Genomic DNA, 25,059 nt, shown 5'->3' with positions numbered 1-25,059 from the left:
AAAGCGCGCCCAGCGCCCTCCTCGGGCAGGGCTCGGGGGCTCTCTTCTGGAGGGCCTCAGACCTTGCCAACCTCACGAGGGAGGCGCTTGGGCACCACTTGGAAGCGTGCTTCGCAGCACATGTTCCTCAGGAGAGCACGGGGTGAGGAGTGCCCACCAACCAGGAGTTCATCACCAAGACTGCCCAGGAACTGCAAGACACAAGAGCCATGCGCGGCGACCACCGCTAACGAGGCGCAGCCCCCCATCCCCGCGAGGATGCTGGGGTGCGTGTCTGCATCGACGTCCCAGGGCTCAACAGAGCCGCGTCTCAGGAGCACTTCTGGCCTTCGCACGTGGGCCGCTGCAAGGGCCCGCCGCACAGCTACGTTCGCATGCCCTTCGGCTTGCCGAGCATGGCGTCGGCCTATCAGCGTAACATGCGGCTTGTCCTGGCAGCTCAGGAGGTCAGGTACCACGCCGTCCTGGAGGAGATGGAGACGGTCTTCAGGGAACCTCCCGAGCCCCAGAGCCTCCTGAGGCTCAGGGCCCCGGTGGCTCATGAGGAGTCATTTCTTCGATGCACGCCTTCAGCTGCACCAACTCTACTTCGTCTACAGAACCAGGTGACATCTTCCAACCTCATTTAGCTGGGAGCGCCCCTCGGGCTGCATTATTCCCAGGCCACATGGGTCTGTCCCTGTGGCATGTATCCCTTTTGCTTATGTCTTTAGCTTACCTTGCTGGGGGCGCCCCTCGGGATGCATCATCCCCAAGCCGCTCGGGCCGGACCCAGTGGCATGTATCTTCCTACATTTACCTAAGCTGATGTGCTTTCCATATTTAACCTGCCCACGGCTATCGCCTGCTCGATCGCCGCCCACCACGGGTCTGCTCATCCTATGCAATTCGCTTGCGCGTTAAAAGGGGGGCTCCTGAGCATCGCGACTCAGGAGCTCTTAGTGGCTCTCCAGCCCTCACCCCATGGCCTTGACCACGGCATCGCGACCTGGCATACCAGCGGCGGCTGGGCTCGCTCGAGGGCCGGGACCTGAGGACGTAGAGTGCTTGCATCTAACAGCCTTGCAGGAACATACAGTCACCAAGACTCAAGACCAGGCGCAACCCGCCTTGAGGTAGGGCCTCGTGAGTCCCGCGCTGGCTCACGAGTGCCAAGATACACCTCGCAGCCCTGTCGTGCAAGCCACGTGTCAGGGTGGGGCTGTACACGCCCCGGGGGCTCCTCCCGGAGGGGGGCCCCCATCCCAAGCCCAAGTGGAAGCACCATGCTCCGCGCTGGCTATCGACACTGCCGAGAAGCGGCTATGCCCGTGCACAAGCGGAAGCACTATGCTCCGCGCTGGTGATAAACAACTGAGGGCGGCCCCACGGTCGTACCAACCTCAGGGAGCCCAGAGCTCAGCGCCCAGCCCCACCACAACGCCTCCCCTCGGGAGAGCCGCACGAGGGTGCTGGGCACGGGGGCTGCGCTCGGGTCACGCCCGAGCGCACACCACCCAACCAGGTCCCCCAGACCTGGGCGTCGCGCGCCCCTCCCCAGGCCTCGGCGAGGGCAGGTATGGAAATTGTTTGCACGTCAAGGGGGACTCCTGAGCATCGTGACTCAGGAGCCTAACTGGTCACGTAGCCCCTCACTCCTTGGTCCGTCCTGGTCTCCGGTCGGCCCAATGGCAGTTGAGGTATGCGCAGGGCCGGGCTCTACCGACGTAGAACATTAGTCTACCCTCGCGAACTCTCCCTATATGTTTTTTGCGCGTCAAGGGGGACTCCTGAGCATCGCGACTCAGGAGCCTAACTGGTCATGTAGCCCCTCACTCCTTGGTCCGTCCGGGTCTCCGGTCGGCCCAATGGCGGTTGAGGTATGCGTGGGGCCGGGCTCTGCCAACGCAAAACGCAAAGCAAATAGGAAGGAAATCGCAAAATCTCGAAGCAAATATTACAAACACATTGTCCTCATGACATCAAATGAAAAGTCTAAACGCCTCCACGAGGCCTGATACATGTTGCAGGAACGAAACGGGAGAAACAGCTGCAGGTCACCCCTGGACGTCGCCATCGCTTGCGGAAGGCGCTTCCCCGTGGGCAATGACGTTCTCGCCTTCACCACCCGCCGCAGGATCGGCGGCGTCGCCGGACAGAGGAGCGGAGACAAAGCCGCGGAACTTCTTCACCAAGGCCTCCACCTGACCTTGCACGGCTGCGGCTGCGGCCTCGCATTGATCTTTAGCAACAGGCTCCAGCAGCTCCTCAAGGCACGCGCTGGGGTCACGAAGGTGCAGATGGCTGAAGACGCGAGTCAGTGCAGCCGAAGACAGGACACGAGCTTCTGCCTCCGCCATGGGACCGAGGCCATCAACGACCTCCTCAAGCGAGTTCACCAAGAGAGGAAGCAGCCGGGCGGGGCCGTCCTCATCAGTGGCCAGCGACTTCTTCAGGCCGTGCTCGTAGAGCGTCTTCAACGCCTTGCGAGACCTCTCCTCGAGGTCGGCGAAGGCCGCGCGATCTTCGGCCAGGACACGTGCCTTGGCGTCGAGATCGGCCTCCCTCACCTTCGCCTTCCGCTCCAACCCTTCCAACCGGCTCCGCTCGGCGGCTTGTGTCTTCTCCAACTCCGCCAGCTCGGCATCACAGTTCTTCATGGCATCCTCCTGGGCCTTCACCTCTTCCTCCTTTGCTTGAAGGCAGCGTGCTTCTTCGGCGTGCTTGTCGCGCAGGCTCTGTAACTCGTCCTCCAGAGCCTGGCAGTGGTCACGGGCGGCCTTGGCGTCTTTCAGCGCCGCCTCACGATCGGATGCGGCGACGGCAGCACTCTGCTTCTCCTTCTCAGAAGCCACGGCGGCCTGGCCCAGCGCCACGCGAATAGCCAAGTCGGAGTGGAGCCAGCCTGAGGCCAGCTCCATGCGCCCGGCCACAAGACATGTGTTCGCGCTCAGGAGATCCGCCTGCAGCTGGGTCATCTTCGAAAGAGCACGCTCCAGAGCAACAGCAGCAGAAGAACCTGGGAGTGGAGGTGCAGCAGTGGGAGGAGGCGACATCATCACCAGGGCCTGGGGGATCGCGGGCTCCAGAGCAGCTGGGACCTCATCAGCCGCACCAGGCGCCGGCAGCTCCGGAGCCAGCGGGACCCTGGGGGCTGACTCCGCAGCGATGCTCCTCTTGGCCTTGCGAGGACGACCAGGCTGGGGAGATTCGGGCGTTGCTGCCTCCTTTCTCCGCGGGGGGAGGCACGGCCGCTGCGTCTTCCTTCTTCTTCTTCGCCGAAGATGTCGGCCTGATCGACCAAGGGCGAGCATCAGGAAATGATGAGTACAAACAAGGGCAAGGCGAAGCTTAAGACACTTACTGATCCACCGCAACATACTTCCGGTTGGGGAGCTTGAAGCCTGACAGCTTCGGGACCTGAGGAGCAGGCGTTCGGGTTCCGGCGGCGCCAGGCGGTGCGGAGGCAGAACCGGATCTAGCCCCAGGAGGTGTCGGGGCGGAGGCGGCACCACGGGCCACCAGCGACGACCTACCCCTCGTCGGGATGAGGCGTTGCTCCCTCTCCCCTTGCTAGGCGTCGGCCTCGGCATCATCAGGAAGGGCGCGGAGAATATCGGCCTTGCTCAGAGGGGAAGTCTCCCCCACGTCTTCCAGAGTCTTCTCCGAGTCCACCTCCTCTTCCCCCTCTTCGCAGGACTCGCCAGAAGACACCTCCACCGGTTTCTGTGCCGTAGGAGCTCCCGGAAGCACCAGCGGCACCAGCCCACGTGCATCAAAAGTCGGCCTGGAGGCGACGAATTCCTCCCAGTCCCTGCGTTGGAACAAGGGAACGAAGGCGCTAGGCGGGTACTCCTGGTTGTCCCCAACTATGAGGCGCAGGACGGCGTCCAATTCATCGCCAGGCAGGTCCCCCGGCCTCAGGCGGGTCTTGTTTTCCTCTTCTTCAAGATCCCAGAAGGGGCGCGCGCGCCTGGAGTGGGGCAACCCGCAGCATCAAGAACTCCCTCAGGAGCATCGCCCCTGTTACCTTGGCCGCCCTCGCGTTGCCCGGCTTCAAGTCGGTCATCATCTGCCCCAACACTGACAATGCCTGCTCATCGACAAGCTCCGCCTTGGGCCACCCCCCGTTGGAAGGGGTGCCGCTATTGGCAACGCCTGACGCGGGTCGGCGTGCTTGGCGTCCATCATGACCCATTTGGATCGATGTGACACCCAAGTTTTTATTTGGATTTTTTCAAAAGATTTTGTTTGACTTGAGGGGAGTGATTTAAATTTTTCTTCAAGAAAACTCTCCCTCTCATATATTTTTCTTTATGACAAAAGTTTTATTTGGATTCAACCAAGATTTGTTTTTGGTCTTGGAGGTTCTTACCTTTCATTTGGACTCAAGACAAAATGTTTAATGTCTTTCATTTGGGAAAATAACTTTTGAAAATCTTTTTGGGAAATGCACTATGGCTTTTGGAAAACTCCTCTGCCACTTTCCACAATTCCTTCTTGCCATGGCCGTAGTGTAAATGCTCCCTCCTAACTCCTCCCTCACCTTTGGATCATGATTTGCATCAAATCCAGCAAGTTGATCCTCCCCATGTGATCATTACCATTTGAATTCTATTCAAATAATTTTCTGCCTCCTTTTCTAACACTTGGGGGTTTACAAAGGAACTCCACTTCCTGTCTTGATTTTTGCCACCGAATCTTTTTCCCCTGTTAGTCATTTGAACCCTCAACCTAGAACCATGAAGGTCCACTGGTCTTCAGTTCAAAATTTTCAAACTACACCTGCTGCAAGTTTGGACCAGATTTGCAAAATTTGGTGAAATTCATTCAAAACTCTCTCCAAAAATTCCAAGTAAAATCATGCACCCTCTGGGTGCATTGAGTGGTCATCTCACCAAGTTACAGCTCCAGAAAAATTCATCTCATTGCAAAATCCTTCTGTCGAACACCTGCAGTGCACTGTCTATGTCAAGTTCAGAAAGTTCAGACAACACTGCAGTGGCTGCTGTCGTTTTCTTCAGAGGAGGACGTCGATCTCGCCAGTGCCACCACGTCGCCTTGCTCCTCGTCCCCGCCCTCTTGTTCCTGCACCGCACGAACGCCTGGCACCTTGCGGGCGTCGGCGACGAGCAGTAGAAGGTGCGCCGCCCCGTGACCGACGTCGGCGGCGGCTTTGCGGACGCCAGCGGGAGACACGGCGCCGACGACGCCACCCAGCGCCGCCCAAACCACCGGAGCCCGCCGTGTGGCCTTCCACTCCCCCAAATGCGCTGCCGCTCTCGTCGTGAACCGCAGGGCGCGGAGCGCGCTCTCTGCCGCCGTTGAGCCCGTGCGGTCACCTCACCGTGGACCGACGCCATTACGCCGAGACCAGCCCCGTTTAGCTGTGGAACGACTCCAGTAACCTCCACTGATGCTGCCTGGCCGCTCAAACCACCTGCCAATCCACTGCTCCACCGTAATCGCTCGCCGGAGATTCTCCGTTCACGGCCACCCCGTCGATCTGCCTATAAATAGAGGCCCCGAGCTTCAACTCGAGCACCCACCATCCCTGCACTTCCCCTAGAGCACGCCTAGCCACTGGAAGAGCCCCGAGGAGGTCTCCTTCCTCGACTCCGGCCGCCGCGACCCGCCACAGGATCCAGCCCGATTCGCCCCCGTGTGTGCTCCTTCGCCTCCATTCTCTTGCCAGTAGCTTCACCTTGCACCCCTCGTTCTGACCCGCGCCTCAATTCGTAATTTGCAGCCCTCCACCGGAGTTCCCCATCCTCACCCGAGCCGCCGTCCGCCGGAGATAGTGTCGCTGTCGACGTGGTGCTCCCCGTTGGACGAGTCCACCACCCACCGATGCGGAAGAAGACGCTGAAGCTCTTGGTACCCTCCGTTTCTCCTAACTCGCCGTGGTTCGACGCCGGCGTCCACCGCAGTCTTCGGGCGCTGGCGAGCTTTTTAAACCTGACAGGTGGACCCCGCCTGTCAGCCCCTATTCTTTTCTCCTCCGAACCGTTTTCTGTTGATGCCTTCGGGCAAATACGCTTTCTCCTTTGCGCTTGCGCATTCCCAACCGAAGCGTTTTCTGTTTTCTCAGTTAAAACCCTGGAACTTTTCTGTTTCATTACAGAAAGGTCCCTGGACAGAAACCTTTATAACTTTTTAATAAAAAGGTATTTTTGGGTGATTCTTTTTCTGGCAATCTTCAAATTTTGTCTAGTTTTTTATGGGATTTATCTGAAAAATATTTGGCAAAGTTTCTGTGCATGTGTTGGTTTTCACGTTAGTGTCCATTTCGTGATTGCCGTAGGTTCCGGGAGAGGTGACGGAGCCGCGAACTTCGCCGAGCAAGACTCCGACTTCTCCGAACCAGGCAAGCATGTTTTGAACATTTGATATGACAGGTGTTTTGCATGTTTGCGTGAAAGTTTGTGCGTGGCATATGAGTGTCGGTAAATACCTCGTTGCTTGTAAGGCAACTACCCGGTTGTTCCAAAGCCGTGATGATCTCTGATGAGAGATGGCCTAATCGTGTGGTGACATGAAGGGCAGCAAGGTGGTACTGTTGTAGCATGCCAGCCTTGCGTCATCCGACTTTTCTCCGACGTTAACGTGGTTGGAGCCACGTTATCGTTCTTTTTTTTCGCATGTTCCAAAGTTGCGATGATCTCTGATGAGAGATGGCCTAATCATGTGGTGACATGAAGGGCAGCAAGGTGGTACTGTTGTAGCATGCCAGCCTTGCGTCATCCGACTTTCTCCGACGTTAACGTGGTTGGAGCCGCGTTACCGTTCCTTTCCCCTTCCGTGCTACCACATGTCTCATTGCCAGGGATGCGGTTTAGTAAGTTGGTAACCTCTTTCCGTGTACACACCAAACAGAGAGGCCGGGATGATGGTACCTTGGCCCAGGATTAAAGCCAGTCATCCGGTTAGGGGGCATGGGTGTTTCTGGTTGGGACCGAGAGGGGGGGCACCCCCTTAAAGCGCGCGTATAGAAATTTGATCCCATGCTACGCGAGGTTGTAGCCTCCCCGTCTCAAGGTTTTTCTTGAACGATGCTTAGGGTGATCCCTGGCCTCGGATGGTTGAATTGGGTGTGTACTGGTTAGACGTGTTTCTTCCAAAACACCGTAGACGGAACTAGTCCCCGTGACTACTGAAATCCGTTGGCTGTGCTTAAGTACAAACTCTGCAGAGTCAATTCTTTCCAAATCTTCGTATCCTGATCAAGTAATGAAAACATTATATCCATATCTATCCGCATGGAAATCTTGTTCCCGGCGATCAAGCTCAAGTGGTGATCCAGATTTATTGTTATTCCTGTGGATGGACTAACCCTATATTTGTTTCATGCTCGTGATAAATTATGTTCCCTAACTGTTGTATTATTGAGCTGTGATATAAGCCCTTTATGTGACGTCGCGCAGACATCCGACTGTGGCGTGTTTTTGATTCTTACATTAAATATAAGCCCTTTATGCGATGTCGCTCAGACGTCCGACTGTGGCATGCACCGTCCTTATTTTCCGTTATAAGCCCTTTATGTGGTGTCGCCTCGACGCCCGACTGTGGCATTATTATTCCGCATTTTCCGCTCGAGGAGTCTTTCAGACACTCGTTTGGCACCAGTATTATTATTCCGCATTTTCCGCTCGAGGAGTCTTTCAGACACTCGTTTGGCACCAGTATTATTATTCCGCATTTTCCGCTCGAGGAGTCTTTCAGACACTCGCTTGGCACCAGTATTACTATTCTGCAGTTTCCGCTCGAGGCGTCATTCAGACCCTCGCTTGGCACCCAGCATTTACTACCTCTATGTCTGTATCGTACTGGTTAACTTATTCATGTACTTCATGTTCGCATTTGTTATATCTTATGTCCGAACTGTCTTGCGAGTACTTTCATAGTACTCACCTGGCTTGTTGATTTGGCCAGATGTTGACGAAGGCGATCTCTTGGATGAAGAGTGTGATAGCGCGTCCGATGCCTAGAGGAGTCCCAGTCAGTCCTGCGCGTTCCCGGTTTTTGGTCACTTGTTTTGTTTACGCTTCCGCCACCCGCAATAAGTCTTCTCGAGCCTCACTCCGACGCTCGAAGAGCTGTAGTCTTCTGGAATCATATCACTCGCTTCGCGGTGATATCTCCACCACCGTTATTATCGTGAGTTAGTAGTTTGCCACCCTATCTGCCGTATTGTTTATCGGCGTGCATGTAATAAATTGTTGGGCAGTCTCTGCTCAACCTTGTATTATATTTAGTACTCCTGGTATTTTTCTTCTGTGACCAAGATATTGTCTACCAGTGAGAAGGAATTCTTCCTCGCTGGTCCGTAAAAGGGATTGGTCTCTCAATAATTATTTTATTGAAAAACCGGTCGTGACAAGCTTGGTATCAGAGCCAGGCTGACTGTAGGAAGCCACTAGGTGCGATCGCTAATCGGTTATTAGCGTCTTTTGCGCTTTTTCAGCATTTTGCAATTGTAGCTATTTTCTGTTGGTCATCATAAATTTATGACATGACTACTCAGAATTTTTGCCTACTTTTGTAGATGGCTGGCAGCAGCTGTGAGAATCAAGTGTTCACCAACGTGCCCGAGGGGTTTGTCAAGCTCCTCGTCTCCATCTCCAAGCTCGCGATCGGGCCAGCAGCTCGCCCGGAGTTCACACTCTATCAGCACCAGCTCAGTGACGACGTGTCTATGCACCAAGCCGTGGTGCAGTTCAGGGGAGGACGATCTGCTGCTCGCCACTTCCGTTTTATGGGAAGGGCCATGCCTATAGAGAGGCATGCCATGCAAATGGCTGCCCGCGAGGCGATAGCTCGCCTTCGGGACATCCTTCCTACGATGAAGACTCGTCGCTACCGCTACCTCCCATGCCATGTGCCGTACACCAGCCACTATGCGTTTGCCTGCCAGTGGGGAGAAAGAGATGAAGCCATCGAGATGGTTGTGGAGTCTCTCAAGGCTCTGGAGGAGTCTTTCGACAACCTCGTGGATGATCTTGTGGCTGCCCGCATGGACTTAGTCCGGGGCGGTCCTGCCAGCAGGAAGGAGCTTCTCCACACGGCGCCGCCTCTGACATTCGTCTCGTCTTCAGCCTCGTATGCACCGGCCGTTTTGGCCACTGCTCGCCGTCTGCCTACCACTGAGGAGTTCGACCGAGTCATCGCTCCCACTCCAGTCAGAGCCGCACCGCCTGCCGCACGCGCTCTACCACCAGTCACCCCCGCACCATCACCGCAGCGCAGCGTCACACGCCAGGAGCCAGCTAGAGAGGAGGTGGAGGTTGACTCTCCTGGAACGCTGAGCCTTGCCATCGGCAAGGGGAAGGAGATCTTCACCATCTCCGACTGAGAGCACCGAGTAGCCGCGTGTTATGTCTGCTTGTATGATGTGCTGTTTTATCTGTACGCTAGTTTGTATTGGTGTGTTTGCTGCCTTCCGGAGTAGTACGCTAGTTTTAATAACATGTCAGGATTGTGTACGCGCATCCTGAGTGCTGTATCGCGTGTTTGCTCTTCGCATGTAAGTTTTATGTTAAGCACTTCTTCTCCATGAAAAATCATTTGTGTTTCTTTGAAAACCTTGAACCATTTTTATTGTTGCCTTTGCAAGATTCTTTTTTTTTGGGCTACACAGTTTCTCATGGGTTTTGCAAAAAATACCCCAGACTGGAAAAATGTCTCGCCCATGGACTCGCTCCATGCCCAATCAGCCAGAAGAGGTTTACGGGACACAGACCAGCAACAATTTCACTCAGGGTCAGTCCAGCCAACAAGACAGCGAAGCAGCACTGTCTCAAGTATGTCGTCTCTTCGAGCAAAGTCAGCAACAACACCAAGAGATGATGAACCATGTCATCAACATGGGAAACCACCGTGAACACTATCAACCACATTCCAAGTTATCCGAGTTACAGAAGACTCGCCCCTCAACTTTTGCTCACACCGATAGGCCGCTGGAAGCCGATGATTGGCTTCGTGAGATTGAAAGGAAACTGATTATTGCTCAGTGCTCAAATCAGGAGAAGGTGCTTTATGCACCACACTACCTTACTGGAGCAGCCGCAGCATGGTGGGAAAACTTCCTACACATGCATCCCAGGGAACACAACATCACCTGGGAAGAGTTCAAGGAAGGCTTCCGTGGGGCACACATCCCCAGGAGCATCTTAAAGATCAAGAAGAGAGAGTTTGATGACCTGAAGCAAAGAGGCATGTCAGTGACAGAGTACAATGGTCAGTTCAACCAGCTGTCTCGTTATGCCTACGACGAGCACATGACAGAAAGCAAGAAGATGGAAAAATTCCTGGACGGCCTGGCACCAGCGCTAAGATGCCAACTGATTGTACACACCTTTCCGGATTTTAAGACGCTGGTGGACAAAGCCATCACCTTGGAAAATGAGCGCCGTAGTCTGGAAGATATCCGTAAGCGGAAAAGGGACAAGACGACTCTTGCCCGCAGCAACCGAGGCAAGACGGCGGTCCCAAGGACAGACGCAAGGAGGTCCACGACTACCGAGCCAAGGCCCGTCAGACAGTTTCATGACAGGGACAAGGAGTTCACATACCGTCCAGGGGTCACCTGCTCTGCTTGTGGTCAGCAAGGGCATTATGCTAAACAGTGCCCGAAGCCAAGAGACTCGGCACCCAAGCCGAACAATGGTGGAAACAATCCCGCCCCCAAGCGCAACAACTTCAATCCCAACAGCAACCACAGGAAGGGTCACCTGAACCATGTGACCAGGGAAGAAGCGCAGAATGCCCCAGACATCATGCTCGGTACGTTCCCTGTCAACACAGTACCTGCCACGGTTTTGTTTGATTCTGGAGCTTCCCATTCGTTCGTTTCGAAGAGTTTTGTTTCGCAACATGGTTTTCCGATACTCCCCTTGGAAAAATCTATGATCATCAAGTCCCCCGGAAATAAGCAAATCGCCCAAGGTTACTGCCAAGGAGTGGTCATTGAGTTCGAAGGACTACAATTCCACGCGAATCTCATCGTGTTGGAAAGTAAAGGACTGGATGTCATTTTAGAGATGGACTGGTTGACCACCAACAAAGGATTCATCGACTGTTTCAATCGGACAGTGATTCTCACACACCATCATGGCAAGACAATAAGAGTCTCCGCTCAAGAAAGGCCACGATCACAGAAACCAAAACTGAACAAAATGGACATTGCAGAACTGAGAAAAGTTCCAGTGGTATGCGAGTTCCCTGATGTGTTCCCGGAAGAACTACCAGGCATGCCACCAGACCGAGAGATAGAATTCAGCATTGAACTAGCACCTGGCACCGCTCCCATCTATAAGAAGCCGTATAGAATGGCACCCTCGGAATTGGTGGAGTTGAAGAAGCAGATAAAGGAATTATTGGACAAAGGGTTTATACGAGCCAGCTCCTCACCATGGGGTTCGCCTGTGTTGTTCGCCAAGAAGAAGGATGGGACACTGAGACTGTGCATAGACTATCGAGCCCTCAATATGGTCACCATCAAAAACAAATATCCGATACCTCGGATAAATGATTTGTTTGACCAGCTCGCACAAGCTAAGGTATTTTCAAAGATTGATTTGAGATCGGGATACCATCAACTGAAGGTACGGATAGAGGATATCCCCAAAACAACATTCACTTCCAGATATGGGTTATACGAGTTCACAGTGATGCCTTTTGAACTAACGAACGCCCCCGCATATTTCGTCCACCTCATGAACAAAGTGTTCATGAAATTCATGGACAAATTTGTGGTGGTATTCATTGACGATATTCTGGTTTACTCAAGGACACCCGAAGAGCATGCTGAGCACCTCAGAATTGTTTTGGGAGAATTGAGGAAGCATCAGTTGTACGCCAAGTTTAGCAAATGCGAATTTTGGCTAAGACAAGTTGGTTTCTTAGGCCATATACTGAACCAAGAAGGCGTAGCCGTAGACCCAGAAAAGGTCAAGGCCATACTGGACTGGAAACCGCCCGCCAACGTCACAGATGTGCGGAGTTTCCTAGGAATGGCCGGATATTACAGGAGATTTATTGAAGGATTCTCCACTATGGCGAAACCTATGACCCAACTACTCAAGAAGGATAAGAAATTCGTATGGACGGAAGCATGTGAGCAGAGCTTCCAAGAACTCAAGAAAAGGCTGACAACCGCACCAGTCTTAACTGTGCCAGACATACACAAGAGTTTTGAAGTGTATTGTGACGCGTCCCGAAAAGGTCTTGGATGTGTACTAATGCAGGATGGCAAAGTGGTCGCATATGCCTCCAGGCAACTGCGAAAACATGAGGAAAATTACCCAACACATGACTTGGAGCTAGCAGCAGTCATACATGCACTCAAGGAGTGGAGGCACTTTCTGTTGGGAAATCGTTGTGAAATATATACGGACCATAAGAGCCTCAAATATATCTTCACACAGCCAGAGCTGAATTTACGCCAACGACGCTGGTTGGAACTGGTCAAAGACTATGACGTCGGCATTCACTACCACCCAGGGAAAGCAAATGTAGTGGCCGATGCCCTTAGTCGAAACCCCAGCCCGGACAATGACGGTCCGCAAAACTTGAGGCCTGAGTTTCAGCGAGAGTTCGCTAGGCTCAACATGATGTTAGTCTCCGAGGGCACCGTAACAAATCTGGAGATACAACCCACCTTGGTGGAACGAATTAAGAAGGCTCAACAGGGACATCCCAGCATCGAAGGCATAAAGAAGAAAATGAATCTTAGTAAGACTTCAGAGTTCGTCACAGACAGTGAAGGAACATTGTGGTACCGAAATAGACTTTGCGTACCTAACATTGAGGAACTCAAGCAACAGATCTTGACAGAAAGCCACACCGCTCCATATTCGATCCATCCTGGAGGAACCAAAATGTACAAGGACAACCAGGAAAGATTTTGGTGGCACGGTATGAAAAGAGATATAGCCACATTTATTGCTTGTTGCGATTCATGTCAGCGTATCAAGGCCGAGCATCAAAAGCCAGCAGGGCTACTCCAACCAAACAGAATACCGGAGTGGAAATGGGATGAAATAGGAATGGATTTCATCGTTGGACTACCCCGATCACAACGCGGTAATGACGCCATATGGGTCATCACAGACCGACTAACCAAGGTTGCTCATTTCATCCCCGTGAAGACTACCTACTCCAGACAAAGACTGGCAAAACTCTATCTATCTCGTATAGTTTGCGTGCATGGGGTCCCGAAGACTATAATATCAGACCGAGGCACCCAATTCGTCTCCAAATTTTGGGATCACCTACAACAAGCTCTGGGCACACAACTAGCTTTCAGTACAGCATACCACCCTCAGACAGATGGACAAACGGAACGTGTAAACCAAATCCTAGAGGATATGCTAAGAGCCTGTGTACTCACCTATGGATCCAGTTGGGAAGAGAGTTTGCCATATGCCGAATTTGCATACAACAACAGTTACCAAGCCAGCTTGCAAATGGCACCCTTTGAAGCATTGTACGGACGGAGGTGTCGTACCCCACTGAATTGGTCTGAAACAGGGGACAGCCGTATCTTCGGCCCAGACATGCTTAAAGAGGCCGAGGAAAAAGATAAACAAATCAGGGACAGACTCAAGACGGCGCAGAGCCGACAAAAGAGCTACTATGATCAGAAGCATCGTGAGGTCAGCTTTGAACCCGGTGATTCCGTATACCTCCGAGTATCTCCTATGAGGGGTCTGCAACGGTTCAAAATTAAGGGAAAGCTAGCCCCAAGATTTATTGGACCATTTTGTGTGAAGGCACGAAGAGGCACGGTAGCCTACCAACTAGACCTCCCCAAGGAGCTGTCAGACGTCCATGACGTATTCCACGTCTCGCAGTTGAGGAAATGCGTGAGTAACCCGGAGAAACATGTACCTCATGAGAACATTGATATGCAACCAGATCTCACCTACAGAGAGAGGCCAGTAAAGATCTTAGAAGAGTCTGAACGGAGGACCCGTCAGAAGACGACAAAATTCTTCAGGGTTCAGTGGAGCAACCACACTGAGGATGAGGCCACATGGGAAAGGGAAGATTTCCTCCTGGCAGAGTATCCATATCTATTTGAGGATCAGCAGAAATCTCGAGGACGAATTTTTCCTAAGGGGGTAGGTGTTGTGACACCCAAGTTTTTATTTGGATTTTTTCAAAAGATTTTATTTGACTTGAGGGGAGTGATTTAAATTTTTCTTCAAGAAAACTCTCCCTCTCATATATTTTTCTTTATGACAAAAGTTTTATTTGGATTCAACCAAGATCTATTTTTGGTCTTGGAGGTTCTTGCCTTTCATTTGGACTCAAGAAAAAATGTTTAATGTCTTTCATTTGGGAAAATAACACTTTTGAAAATCTTTTTGGGAAATGCACTATGGCTTTTGGAAAACTCCTCTGCCACTTTCCACAATTCCTTCTTGCCATGGCCTTAGTGCAAATGCTCCCTCCTAACTCCTCCCTCACCTTTGGATCATGATTTGCATCAAATCCAGCAAGTTGATCCTCCCCATGTGATCATTTCCATTTGAATTCTATTCAAATAATTTTCTGCCTCCTTTTCTAGCACTTGGGGGTTTACAACGGAACTCCACTTCCTGTCTTGATTTTTGCCACCGAACCTTTTTCCCCTCCTAGTCCTTTGAACCCTCAACCTAGAACCATGAAGATCCACTGGTCTTCAGTTCAAAATTTTCAAACTACACCTGCTGCAAGTTTGGACCAGATTTGCCAAATTTGGTGAAATTCATTCAAAACTCTCTCCAAAAATTCCAAGTAAAATCATGCAACCTCCGGGTGCATTGAGTGGTCATCTCACCAAGTTACAGCTCCAGAAAAATTCATCTCATTGCAAAATCCTTCTGTCGAACACCTGCAGTGCACTGTCTATGTCAAGTTCAGAAAGTTCAGACAACACTGCAGTGGCTGCTGTCGTTTTCTTTAGAGGAGGACGTCGATCTCGCCAGTGCCACCACGTCGCCTTGCTCCTCGTCCCCGCCCTCTTGTTCCTGCCCCGCACGAACGCCTGGCACCTTGCGGGCGTCGGCGACGAGCAGCAGAAGGTGCGCCGCCCCGTGACTGACGTCGGCGGCGGCTTTGCGGACGCCAGCGGGAGACACGGCGCCGACGACGCCACCCAGCGCCGCCCAAACCACCGGAGCCCGCCGCGTGGCCTTCCACTCCCCCAAATGCGCTGCCGCTCTCGCCGTGAACCGCAGGGCGCGGAGCGCGCTCTCTGCCGCCGTTGAGCCCGTGCGGTCACCTCACCGTGGACCGACGCCATTACGCCGAGACCAGCCCCGTTTAGCTGTGGAACGACTCCAGTAACCTCCACTGATGCTGCCTGGCCGCTTAAACCACCTGCCAATCCACTTCTCCGCCGTAATCGCTCACCGGAGATTCTCCGTTCACGGCCACCCCGTCGATCTACCTATAAATAGAGGCCCCGAGCTTCAACTCGAGCACCCACCATCCCTGCACTTCCCCTAGAGCACGCGTAGCCACTGGAAGAGCCCCGAGGAGGTCTCCTTCCTCGACTCCGGCCGTCGCGACCTGCCACGGGATCCAGCCCAATTCGCCCCCGTGTGTGCTCCACCGCCTCCATTCTCTTGCCAGTAGCTTCACCTTGCACCCCTCGTTCTGACCCGCGCCTCAATTCGTAATTTGCAGCCCTCCACCGGAGTTCCCCATCCTCACCCGAGCCGCCGTCCGCCGGAGATAGTGTCGCCGTCGACGTGGTGCTCCCCGTTGGACGAGTCCACCACCCACCGACGCGGAAGAAGACGCTGAAGCTCTTGGTACCCTCCGTTTCTCCTAACTCGCCGTGGTTCGACGCCGGCGTCCACCGCAGTCTTTGGGCGCCGGCGAGCTTTTTAAACCTGACAGGTGGACCCCGCCTGTCAGCCTCTATTCTTTTCTCCTCCGAACCGTTTTCTGTTGACGCCCTCGGGCAAATACGCTTTCTCCTTTGCGCTTCCGCATTCCCAACCGAAGCGTTTTCTGTTTTCTCAGTTAAAACCCTGGAACTTTTCTGTTTCATTACAGAAAGGTCCCTGGACAGAAACCTTTATAACTTTTTAATAAAACGGTATTTTGGGTGATTCTTTTTCTGACAATCTTCAAATTTTGTCTAGTTTTTTATGGGATTTATCTGAAAAATATTTGGCAAAGTTTCTGTGCATGTGTTGGTTTTCACGTTAGTGTCCATTTCGTGATTGCCGTAGGTTCCGGGAGAGGTGACGGAGCCGCGAACTTCGCCGAGCTAGACTCCAACTTCTCCGAACCAGGCAAGCATGTTTTGAACATTTGATATGAATGGTGTTTTGCATGTTTGCGTGAAAGTTTGTGCGTGGCATATGAGTGTCGGTAAATACCTCGTTGCTTGTAAGGCAACTGCCCGGTTGTTCCAAAGCCGTGATGATCTCTGATGAGAGATGGCCTAATCGTGTGGTGACATGAAGGGCAGCAAGGTGGTACTGTTGTAGCATGCCAGCCTTGCGTCATCCGACTTTTCTCCGACGTTAACGTGGTTGGAGCCACGTTATCGTTCTTTTTTTTCGCATGTTCCAAAGTTGCGATGATCTCTGATGAGAGATGGCCTAATCATGTGGTGACATGAAGGGCAGCAAGGTGGTACTGTTGTAGCATGCCAACCTTGCGTCATCCGACTTTCTCCGACGTTAACGTGGTTGGAGCCGCGTTACCGTTCCTTTCCCCTTCCGTGCTACCACATGTCTCATTGCCAGGGATGCGGTTTAGTAAGTTGGTAACCTCTTTCCGTGTACACACCAAACAGAGAGGCCGGGATGATGGTACCTTGGCCCAGGATTAAAGCCAGTCATCCGGTCAGGGGGCATGGGTGTTTCCGGTTGGGACCGAGAGGGGGGGCACCCCCTTAAAGCGCGCGTATAGAAATTTGATCCCATGCTACGCGAGGTTGTAGCCTCCCCGTCTCAAGGTTTTTCTTGAACGATGCTTAGGGTGATCCCTGGCCTCGGATGGTTGAATTGGGTGTGTACTGGTTAGACGTGTTTCTTCCAAAACACCGTAGACGGAACTAGTCCCCGTGACTACTGAAATCCGTTGGCTGTGGTTAAGTACAAACTCTGCAGAGTCAGTTCTTTCCAAATCTTCGTATCCTGGTCAAGTAATGAAAACATTATATCCATATCTATCCGCGTGGAAATCTTGTTCCCGGCGAGCAAGCTCAAGTGGTGATCCAGATTTATTGTTATTCCTGTGGATGGACTAACCCTATATTTGTTTCATGCTCGTGATAAATTATGTTCCCTAACTGTTGTATTATTGAGCTGTGATATAAGCCCTTTATGTGACGTCGCACAGACGTCCGACTGTGGCGTGTTTTTGATTCTTACATTAAATATAAGCCCTTTATGCGATGTCGCTCAGACGTCCGACTGTGGCATGCACCGTCCTTATTTTCGGTTATAAGCCCTTTATGTGGTGTCGCCTCGACGCCCGACTGTGGCATTATTATTCCGCATTTTCCGCTCGAGGAGTCTTTCAGACACTCGTTTGGCACCAGTATTATTATTCCGCATTTTCCGCTTGAGGAGTCTTTCAGACACTCGTTTGGCACCAGTATTATTATTCCGCATTTTCCGCTCAAGGAGTCTTTCAGACACTCGTTTGGCACCAGTATTATTATTCCGCATTTTCCGCTCGAGGAGTCTTTCAGACACTCGCTTGGCACCAGTATTACTATTCTGCAGTTTCCGCTCGAGGCGTCATTCAGACCCTCGCTTGGCACCCAGCATTTACTACCTCTATGTCTGTATCGTACTGGTTAACTTATTCATGTACTTCATGTTCGCATTTGTTATATCTTATGTCCGAACTGTCTTGCGAGTACTTTCATAGTACTCACCTGGCTTGTTGATTTGGCCAGATGTTGACGAAGGCGATCTCTTGGATGAAGAGTGTGATAGCGCATCCGATGCCTAGAGGAGTCCCAGTCAGTCCTGCGCGTTCCCGGTTTTTGGTCACTTGTTTTGTTTACGCTTCCGCCACCCGCAATAAGTCTTCTCGAGCCTCACTCCGACGCTCGAAGAGCTGTAGTCTTCTGGAATCATATCACTCGCTTCGCGGTGATATCTCCACCACCGTTATTATCGTGAGTTAGTAGTTTGCCACCCTATCCGCCGTATTGTTTATCGGCGTGCATGTAATAAATTGTTGGGCAGTCTCTGCTCAACCTTGTATTATATTTAGTACTCCTGGTATTTTTCTTCTGTGACCAAGATATTGTCTACCAGTGAGAAGGAATTCTTCCTCGCTGGTCCGTAAAAGGGATTGGTCTCTCAATAATTATTTTATTGAAAAACCGGTCGTGACAATCGAATGTTGTCGGCCCTCTTCCCGGTGCTCGAGATCGAGTTGGCCTTGCCGCATGCGACGAAATTAGCGCATCCGGAGATGTGCGTCTAGCTGACACGGAGGAAGAAGAAATGGCGCAGGAGCGCCACAGACGGCATCACGCCTAGGTATGCCTCACAGTAGTAGGCGAAGATGGACAGGAGGAGGACAGAGTTGGGATGGAGACGCAATGCCTGCAGACCGTAGTGGTCGAGGATTTCATAAAAGAAAACAGAGAAAGGGGGGACCAACCCAACGGCGATGCTGCTCGAGAAGAAAGGGAAGAAGGTGCTCCCCTCAGGCTCCGGCTCGTGGGAAGCAAGCCGGAGTTCCGTCTTCCCCCACTCATTGCTCTGCCCCGCCGTCAGTTGACGCACAGAGGCGAGGCTCTTCTCTGTGACGGTGGGCGCTTCAAGAGCGGGCTCGTACCAAGCCGGTGCCGAGGAAGTCTTGACCTTGCGCGGCGCCATGGGCGGTAGATGCAGAGCTAGGTTGGAGCATATCTGGAGGTAGCGGCGGCGAAGAGCGAGAAAGGGGATCTGGAGTGAGGCGATGAAGAAGCAATGAAGGCAAGAACTGCCCGCGCCAGCCTTTTGTCAGTTCAAGCGGTGATGAGGCAGCGTGGGGAAGCGGAGACGCCCACGTCCAATCAACCGCCATGCGTCAACCAAGGCCGCAGGCTTTTGGGGCCCGCGGTGCTCCGAACTTGACCCTTGGCTTTGCCACGAAGCCAAGCCCGAGGCCACCTTGGGCCCGGGGGCTACTGTCGGCGTTCTGGGAATGGGGGTCCCCAGACATGCCTGCCTACGGCCCACAGTGTGGCTAAGCCAGCAGGCCGTACGACCCATCTTCATCAACAAGGCATCCAAGACCCTCGCGAGGGTCCAAGCCTCGCGAGGCGGACGACGCAAGACCTCCTCTGGAGTGGCCTAGCCAGGCAGGCTCACGAGGAGCGGAGATATCAAGGCAGGGCAAACCTCACGAGGCTCTCATGACGTGTGACATGACGAACGACACCAGGCGGGCGCCAGCGCACGCAGCGTCCTTATTTCCTCTTTGGGGCTAACGAGGCCAGCGCAGGCGAAGCGTACCGAGGCATCAGGCAAAGGTTGCTATATTGGTGCAACGAGACCAAGACCAGGAGGACGGCAAGACGGAGGTCATCGTGGAGCCCAAGACGGCGTCACCACCAGAACTTTTCGCAGGCGAAGACCACTTTTGTCAGGATAGCTTGTACTAGATGTCCCCCTTCAAATTTGCGCGTCGTTGTTGGCTCCCTTCCCGCTCGATATTTGGGAAGAGGACCAGGGCCTATATAAGTAGAGCTAGCCACCATAGTAGATGCATCTCATCTTAGCTTGATTCAACCCGATCGAGAGCCTACCCTAGCCACAAGAACACCTCAACCTCAGGAGGCTGTTCTTCCTTTGTACTGTTCATCATCAGCCCTAGAGGCAATCTACCACCACCACACTAGAGTAGGGATATTATACCACAACCGTGGCCTGAACCAGTATAAACCTCGTGTCTTTCTGTGTTGCGACTTCGTCGAGTTCGTCCGCGAGATCTTAGCGAGCTAGGGCGTAGATCGGTAGGAGGGAAAGACTTCGCGCGCACCCCAGTGTTCGAACCTTAAGGGTTTGCCGGAACCCCACATCCGACAGGATGATAATCAAATTCAACAAAATAGCTATCACATAAAATATTTTCAACACGATCCACATGCATGCGAAGTTGACACTCTTCCAAAATAGTGGGATTAACATTAACTAAAGTCATGACCTCTCCAAACCCACTTTTATCAAAAATACCATAAGATTGAACATTCTCCAAATATGTGGGATCTAAAGTTGACACTCTTCCAAACCTACTTTCAATAATATTGCAAATATTATTATCAATCTCATATTCATCATGGGGCTTAAATAAATTTTCAAGATCATAAGAAAAATCACCCCAATCATGATCATTGCAACAAGTAGTGGACCTAGCAAAACTAGCATCCCCAAGCTTAGGGTTTTGCATATTATTAGCACAATTGACATTAATAGAATTTATAATAACATCATTACAATCATGCTTTTTATCCAAAGATCTATCGTGAATCACTTCACAAAGTACTTCATCACAATTTTCAGATTCATGAATTTCAAGCAAAACTTCATAAACATAATCTAGTGCACAAAACTCACTAGCAATTGATTCATCATAATTGGATCTCTTAAAAAGATTACCAAGCGGATGAGGATCCATAGATCTTAGGTTCTCTGTTTAGGAATAAATAAACAATTATTCCAACCAAACGAGCAAATGAGCCATGTAAGACATCAAGGCAAACGAAAAGACGAACAGAAGAAGTGTGAATAAAACGGCAAGGGTGAAGTGGGGGAGAGGAAAAGGAGAGGCAAATGGCAAATAATGTAATGTGAGGGATAAGAGTTTGTGATGGGTGCTTGGTATGTCTTGACTTGTGCGTAGACTCCCCGGCAACGGCGCTAGAAATCCTTCTTGCTACCTCTTGAGCATGTGTTGGTTTTCCCTTGAAAAGGAAAGGGTGATGCAGCAAAGTAGCGTAAGTATTTCCCTCAGTTTTTGAGAACCATGGTATCAATCCAGTAGGAGGCCACACGCAAGTCCCTCGTACCTACACAAACAAATAAGAACCTTGCAACCAACGCGATAAAGGGGTTGTCAATCCCTTCACGGCCACTTGCAAAAGTGAGATCTAATAGATCGGAAACTTATATGATGGAAAATAGACCTGGGGGCCATAGGTTTCACTAGTGGCTTCTCTCAAGATAGCATAAGTATTACGGTGGGTGAACAAATAATTGTCGAGCAATTGATAGAAAAGTGCATAATTATGAGAATATCTAGGCATGATCATGTATATAGGCATCACGTCCGTGACAAGTAGACCGACTCCTGCCTGCATCTACTACTATTACTCCACACATCGACCGCTATCCAGCATGCATCTAGAGTATTAAGTTCATAAGAACAGAGTAACGCATTAAGCAAGATGACATGATGTAGAGGGATAAACTCAAGCAATATGATATAAACCCCATCTTTTTATCCTCGATGGCAACAATACAATACGTGTCGTTTCCCCTACTGTCACTGGGATCGAGCACCGCATGATTGAACCCAAAGCTAGGCACTTCTCCCATTGCAAGAAAGATCAATCTAGTAGGCCAAACCAAACTGATAATTCGAAGAGGCTTGCAAAGATAACCAATCATACATAAAAGTATTCAGAGGAGATTCAAATATTGTTCATAGATAATCTTGATCATAAACCCACAATTCATCGGATCTCGACAAACACACCGCAAAAAGAGTTACATCGAATAGGTCTCCAAGAAGATCGAAGAGAACTTTGTATTGAGATCCAAAGAGAGAGAAGAAGCCATCTAGCTAATAACTATGGACCCGAAGGTCTGTGGTAAACTACTCACACATCATCGGAGAGGCCATGGTGTTGATGTGGAAGCCCTCCGTGATCGATTCCCGCTCCGGCGGAGCGCCGGAAAAGGCCCCAAGATGGGATCTCACGGGTACAGAAGGTTGCGGCGGTGGAAATACGGTTTCGTGGTGCTCCTGGATGGTTTCGACGTACGTAGGTATATATAGGAGGAAGAAGTAGGTCGGTGGAGCCATGAGGGGGCCACAAGGGTGGGGGCGCGCCCAGGGGGGCAGGCATGCCTCCCTGCCTCGTGGCCTCCTCGTTCATTTCTTGACGTCAACTCCAAGTCCTCTGGATCACGTTTGTTCCAAAAATCACGCTCCTGAAGGTTTCATTCCATTTGGACTCCGTTTGATATTCCTTTTCTGGGAAACACTGAAATAGGCAAAAAAACAGCAATTTGCACTGGGCCTCGGGTTAGTAGGTTAGTCCCAAAAATAATATAAAAGTGTATAATAAAGCCCATTAAACATCCAAAACAGAATATATAATATCATGGAGCAATCAAAAATTATAGATACGTTGGAGACATATCAGCCGCACAGAAACTGCGAATCCATCGGCGCTTGCCTGCTGTCGACAGGGCGTCGTAGCTGGGTACACGTCCCATCAGCACCCCCATTCCTCGCCAGGAGTGTGCAGAGCCCTCAGCGCCGTACTTGCACCAGAGGTCGGGCGCGTCGTACTTGCACCGGACGCCCGCCGCGCCATTCGCGTGGGTGCCGCCGTTCGCCTTGTCCGCGGCCCGCTGGATGCCAACGCGCTGGTCCGTAGGCTTGACCGCCTCCTTGGCCTAGGTGTCCACATAGGCACAGTAGAGGAACATGGCCGTCGCATCCTCAAGCTGGTGATCTCCGATGAAATAGCCAACTTGGAGCTCGAGATCGCACTCCAGATGTACCGCGAGCGTGTTGACCGCTTGGACGAACGCCTGCACGAGTTCAGGCAGAGCCAAGAGCTACCCTAGGCAAGGGCTGCTGGTCATGGTCTCATCGACGCGTTTTATTTTGGAAAGTCGTTTCGACGTGGATAGCTATGTATTCACAGCAATCATAGTATTGCCCTATTTATTGCTCTGTTTCAATGTGTGTACTCTGTTTTCCATTCTTATATGTTCTGTATCGATGTGTGTATATACGCTTTCCATTCTGTATATGTGGATGATAACAGCTAGATCGGCCCACCTCCACGCAGCGACGAGGCGCCCAGCGCCTATCACCTTCCTCGGGAAGTACCCGTGTTCGTACACCTCCTCGGCACGACGACGCGCCCGCCCCCAAAGCTCCGCCGCCTCCTTTTTCCAGGCGGCCTCTCAGGCTTCACAGGCCGCCTGGTACCTGGCTTCCTCCTCCGCCATCTCCTTCTTGAACGCCACTTGCCTGGCTTTCTCAGCCGGTGGCAGCGACTTCCATAGACAAAGATTGTACTGGCCCCAAAACCAATCCAAAAGTTGGGGGGTCCGGCGCAACCTCGTCAGGCGGCGCGTAGGGTCCTCGTCGCCGCTAATCGAGTGAGCGTCCTCGGGGGGCGGCGACTCCTCGTCGGCGCGTTGGCAGACCGGCGGCGCCATGGCAGAGATTTGACAGAGAGAAAGAGAGAGAGAGAGAGAGAGAGAGAGAGAGAGAGAGAGAGAGAGAGAGAGAGAGAAGGCGAGCGAGGCAGGATGTAGATGAGAATGCAGGCGGGACGACGTGAGCAAGGTAGTATTTATTGGCGACCGGAATCTAGATCGACAGGGACAGTACACATGCCGGTCGCCAGTATTTACGAGTACTGTAGTTTGAATTACACACAATTCCCGCAGCAAATCCGTGTGTGAACATAATAGCTCATGGTTTCCAATACAGAACCGTGTCTGATTAATGATCCCCGCCAATCACCTACCAAACCTTGAGCCGCGAGATTGAGTGCCAATCGTGTGGGGGCCGGTTGTCTTGCCAGATCTTTACATTTTCTTTTTTGAACACCAGATATTTACATCGTTTGATGATTTTTTAACTCGCACACAACTACACAAAAATATGATTTTTCAAACCGTTTTGGTTAGGCGTTGCATGTAGATGTAGTTCAAATTTGAATTACGGTCATTAAATGGTTAGAAAATCACTTAAATGTCTTTAAAAGGTCAAATGACCCCTGAAAATTTACAAATTTTCACATGACAAATGTATTAGTGCACGTTAAATGTAGGAAAAAATTTGAAGGCCGTAAGAGGAAGCTATCTCCCGTCCGTCAGCAAACATGCATTGTTCCCTCTCGGAACCACGAACCTTCTAGTGAGTTGCTCCGGTTTGTGAGGGGTGTGTGTCCAAACTTTCGTCAAACAGGCCAATTTTTTTACCACATCATCTTGGTGGCATGACATTACATCAAGCAAGGTTTCATGTTTTTCTGATCATTTTTTAATTTTTTGGAATTAAAATGCCATGGCATGCACTCCATGCATGTGCCCATGCCTTGACACCAATATGTTTGAAAATTCCTTCGAAATTACTGCACATGGAATTAGCTCGCACACAAGTACACAAAAATATGATTTTTCAAACCGTTTTGGTTAGGCACTGCATGTAGATGTAGTTCAAATTTGAATTACGGTCATTAAATGGTTAGAAAATCACTTAAATGTCTTTAGAAGGTCAAATGACCATTGAAATTTACCAAATTTTCACATGACAGTTGCACGTTAAATGTAGGAGAAAATTTGAAGGCCGTAAGAGGAAGCTATCTCCCGTTCATCATCAAACATGCATTGTTCCCTCTCGGAACCACGAACCTTCTAGCGAGTTGCTCCGGTTTGTGAGGGGCGTGTGTCCAAACGTTCGTCAAATATGCCAATTTCTTTACCACATCATCTTGGTGGCATGACATTACATCAACCAAGGTTTCATGTGTTTCTGGTCATTTTTCTATTTTTTTGAATTAAACTGCCATGTCACTCCATGCATGCGTATGCATGTATCCATTTCGTGAGACCAATATGTTTAAAAATTCCTTCTAATTTACTGCACATGGAATTAACTCGCACACAAGTACACAGATATTTATTTTCAAACCGTTTTGGTTAGGCGTTGCATGTAGATGTAGTTCAAATTTGAATTACGGTCATTAAATGGTTAGAAAATCACTTAAATGTGTTTGAAAGGTCAAATGACCCCTAGAATTTTCCAAAATTTCACATTACAGTTGTAGTAGTGCACGTTAGACGTAGAAAAAAATTCAAGGCCGTAAGA

Source organism: Aegilops tauschii, chromosome 2 (genome assembly GCF_002575655.3).
Source record: "Aegilops tauschii subsp. strangulata cultivar AL8/78 chromosome 2, Aet v6.0, whole genome shotgun sequence".
Classification (NCBI taxonomy): Eukaryota; Viridiplantae; Streptophyta; class Magnoliopsida; order Poales; family Poaceae; genus Aegilops; species Aegilops tauschii.
This window is presented reverse-complemented; position numbering follows the sequence as displayed.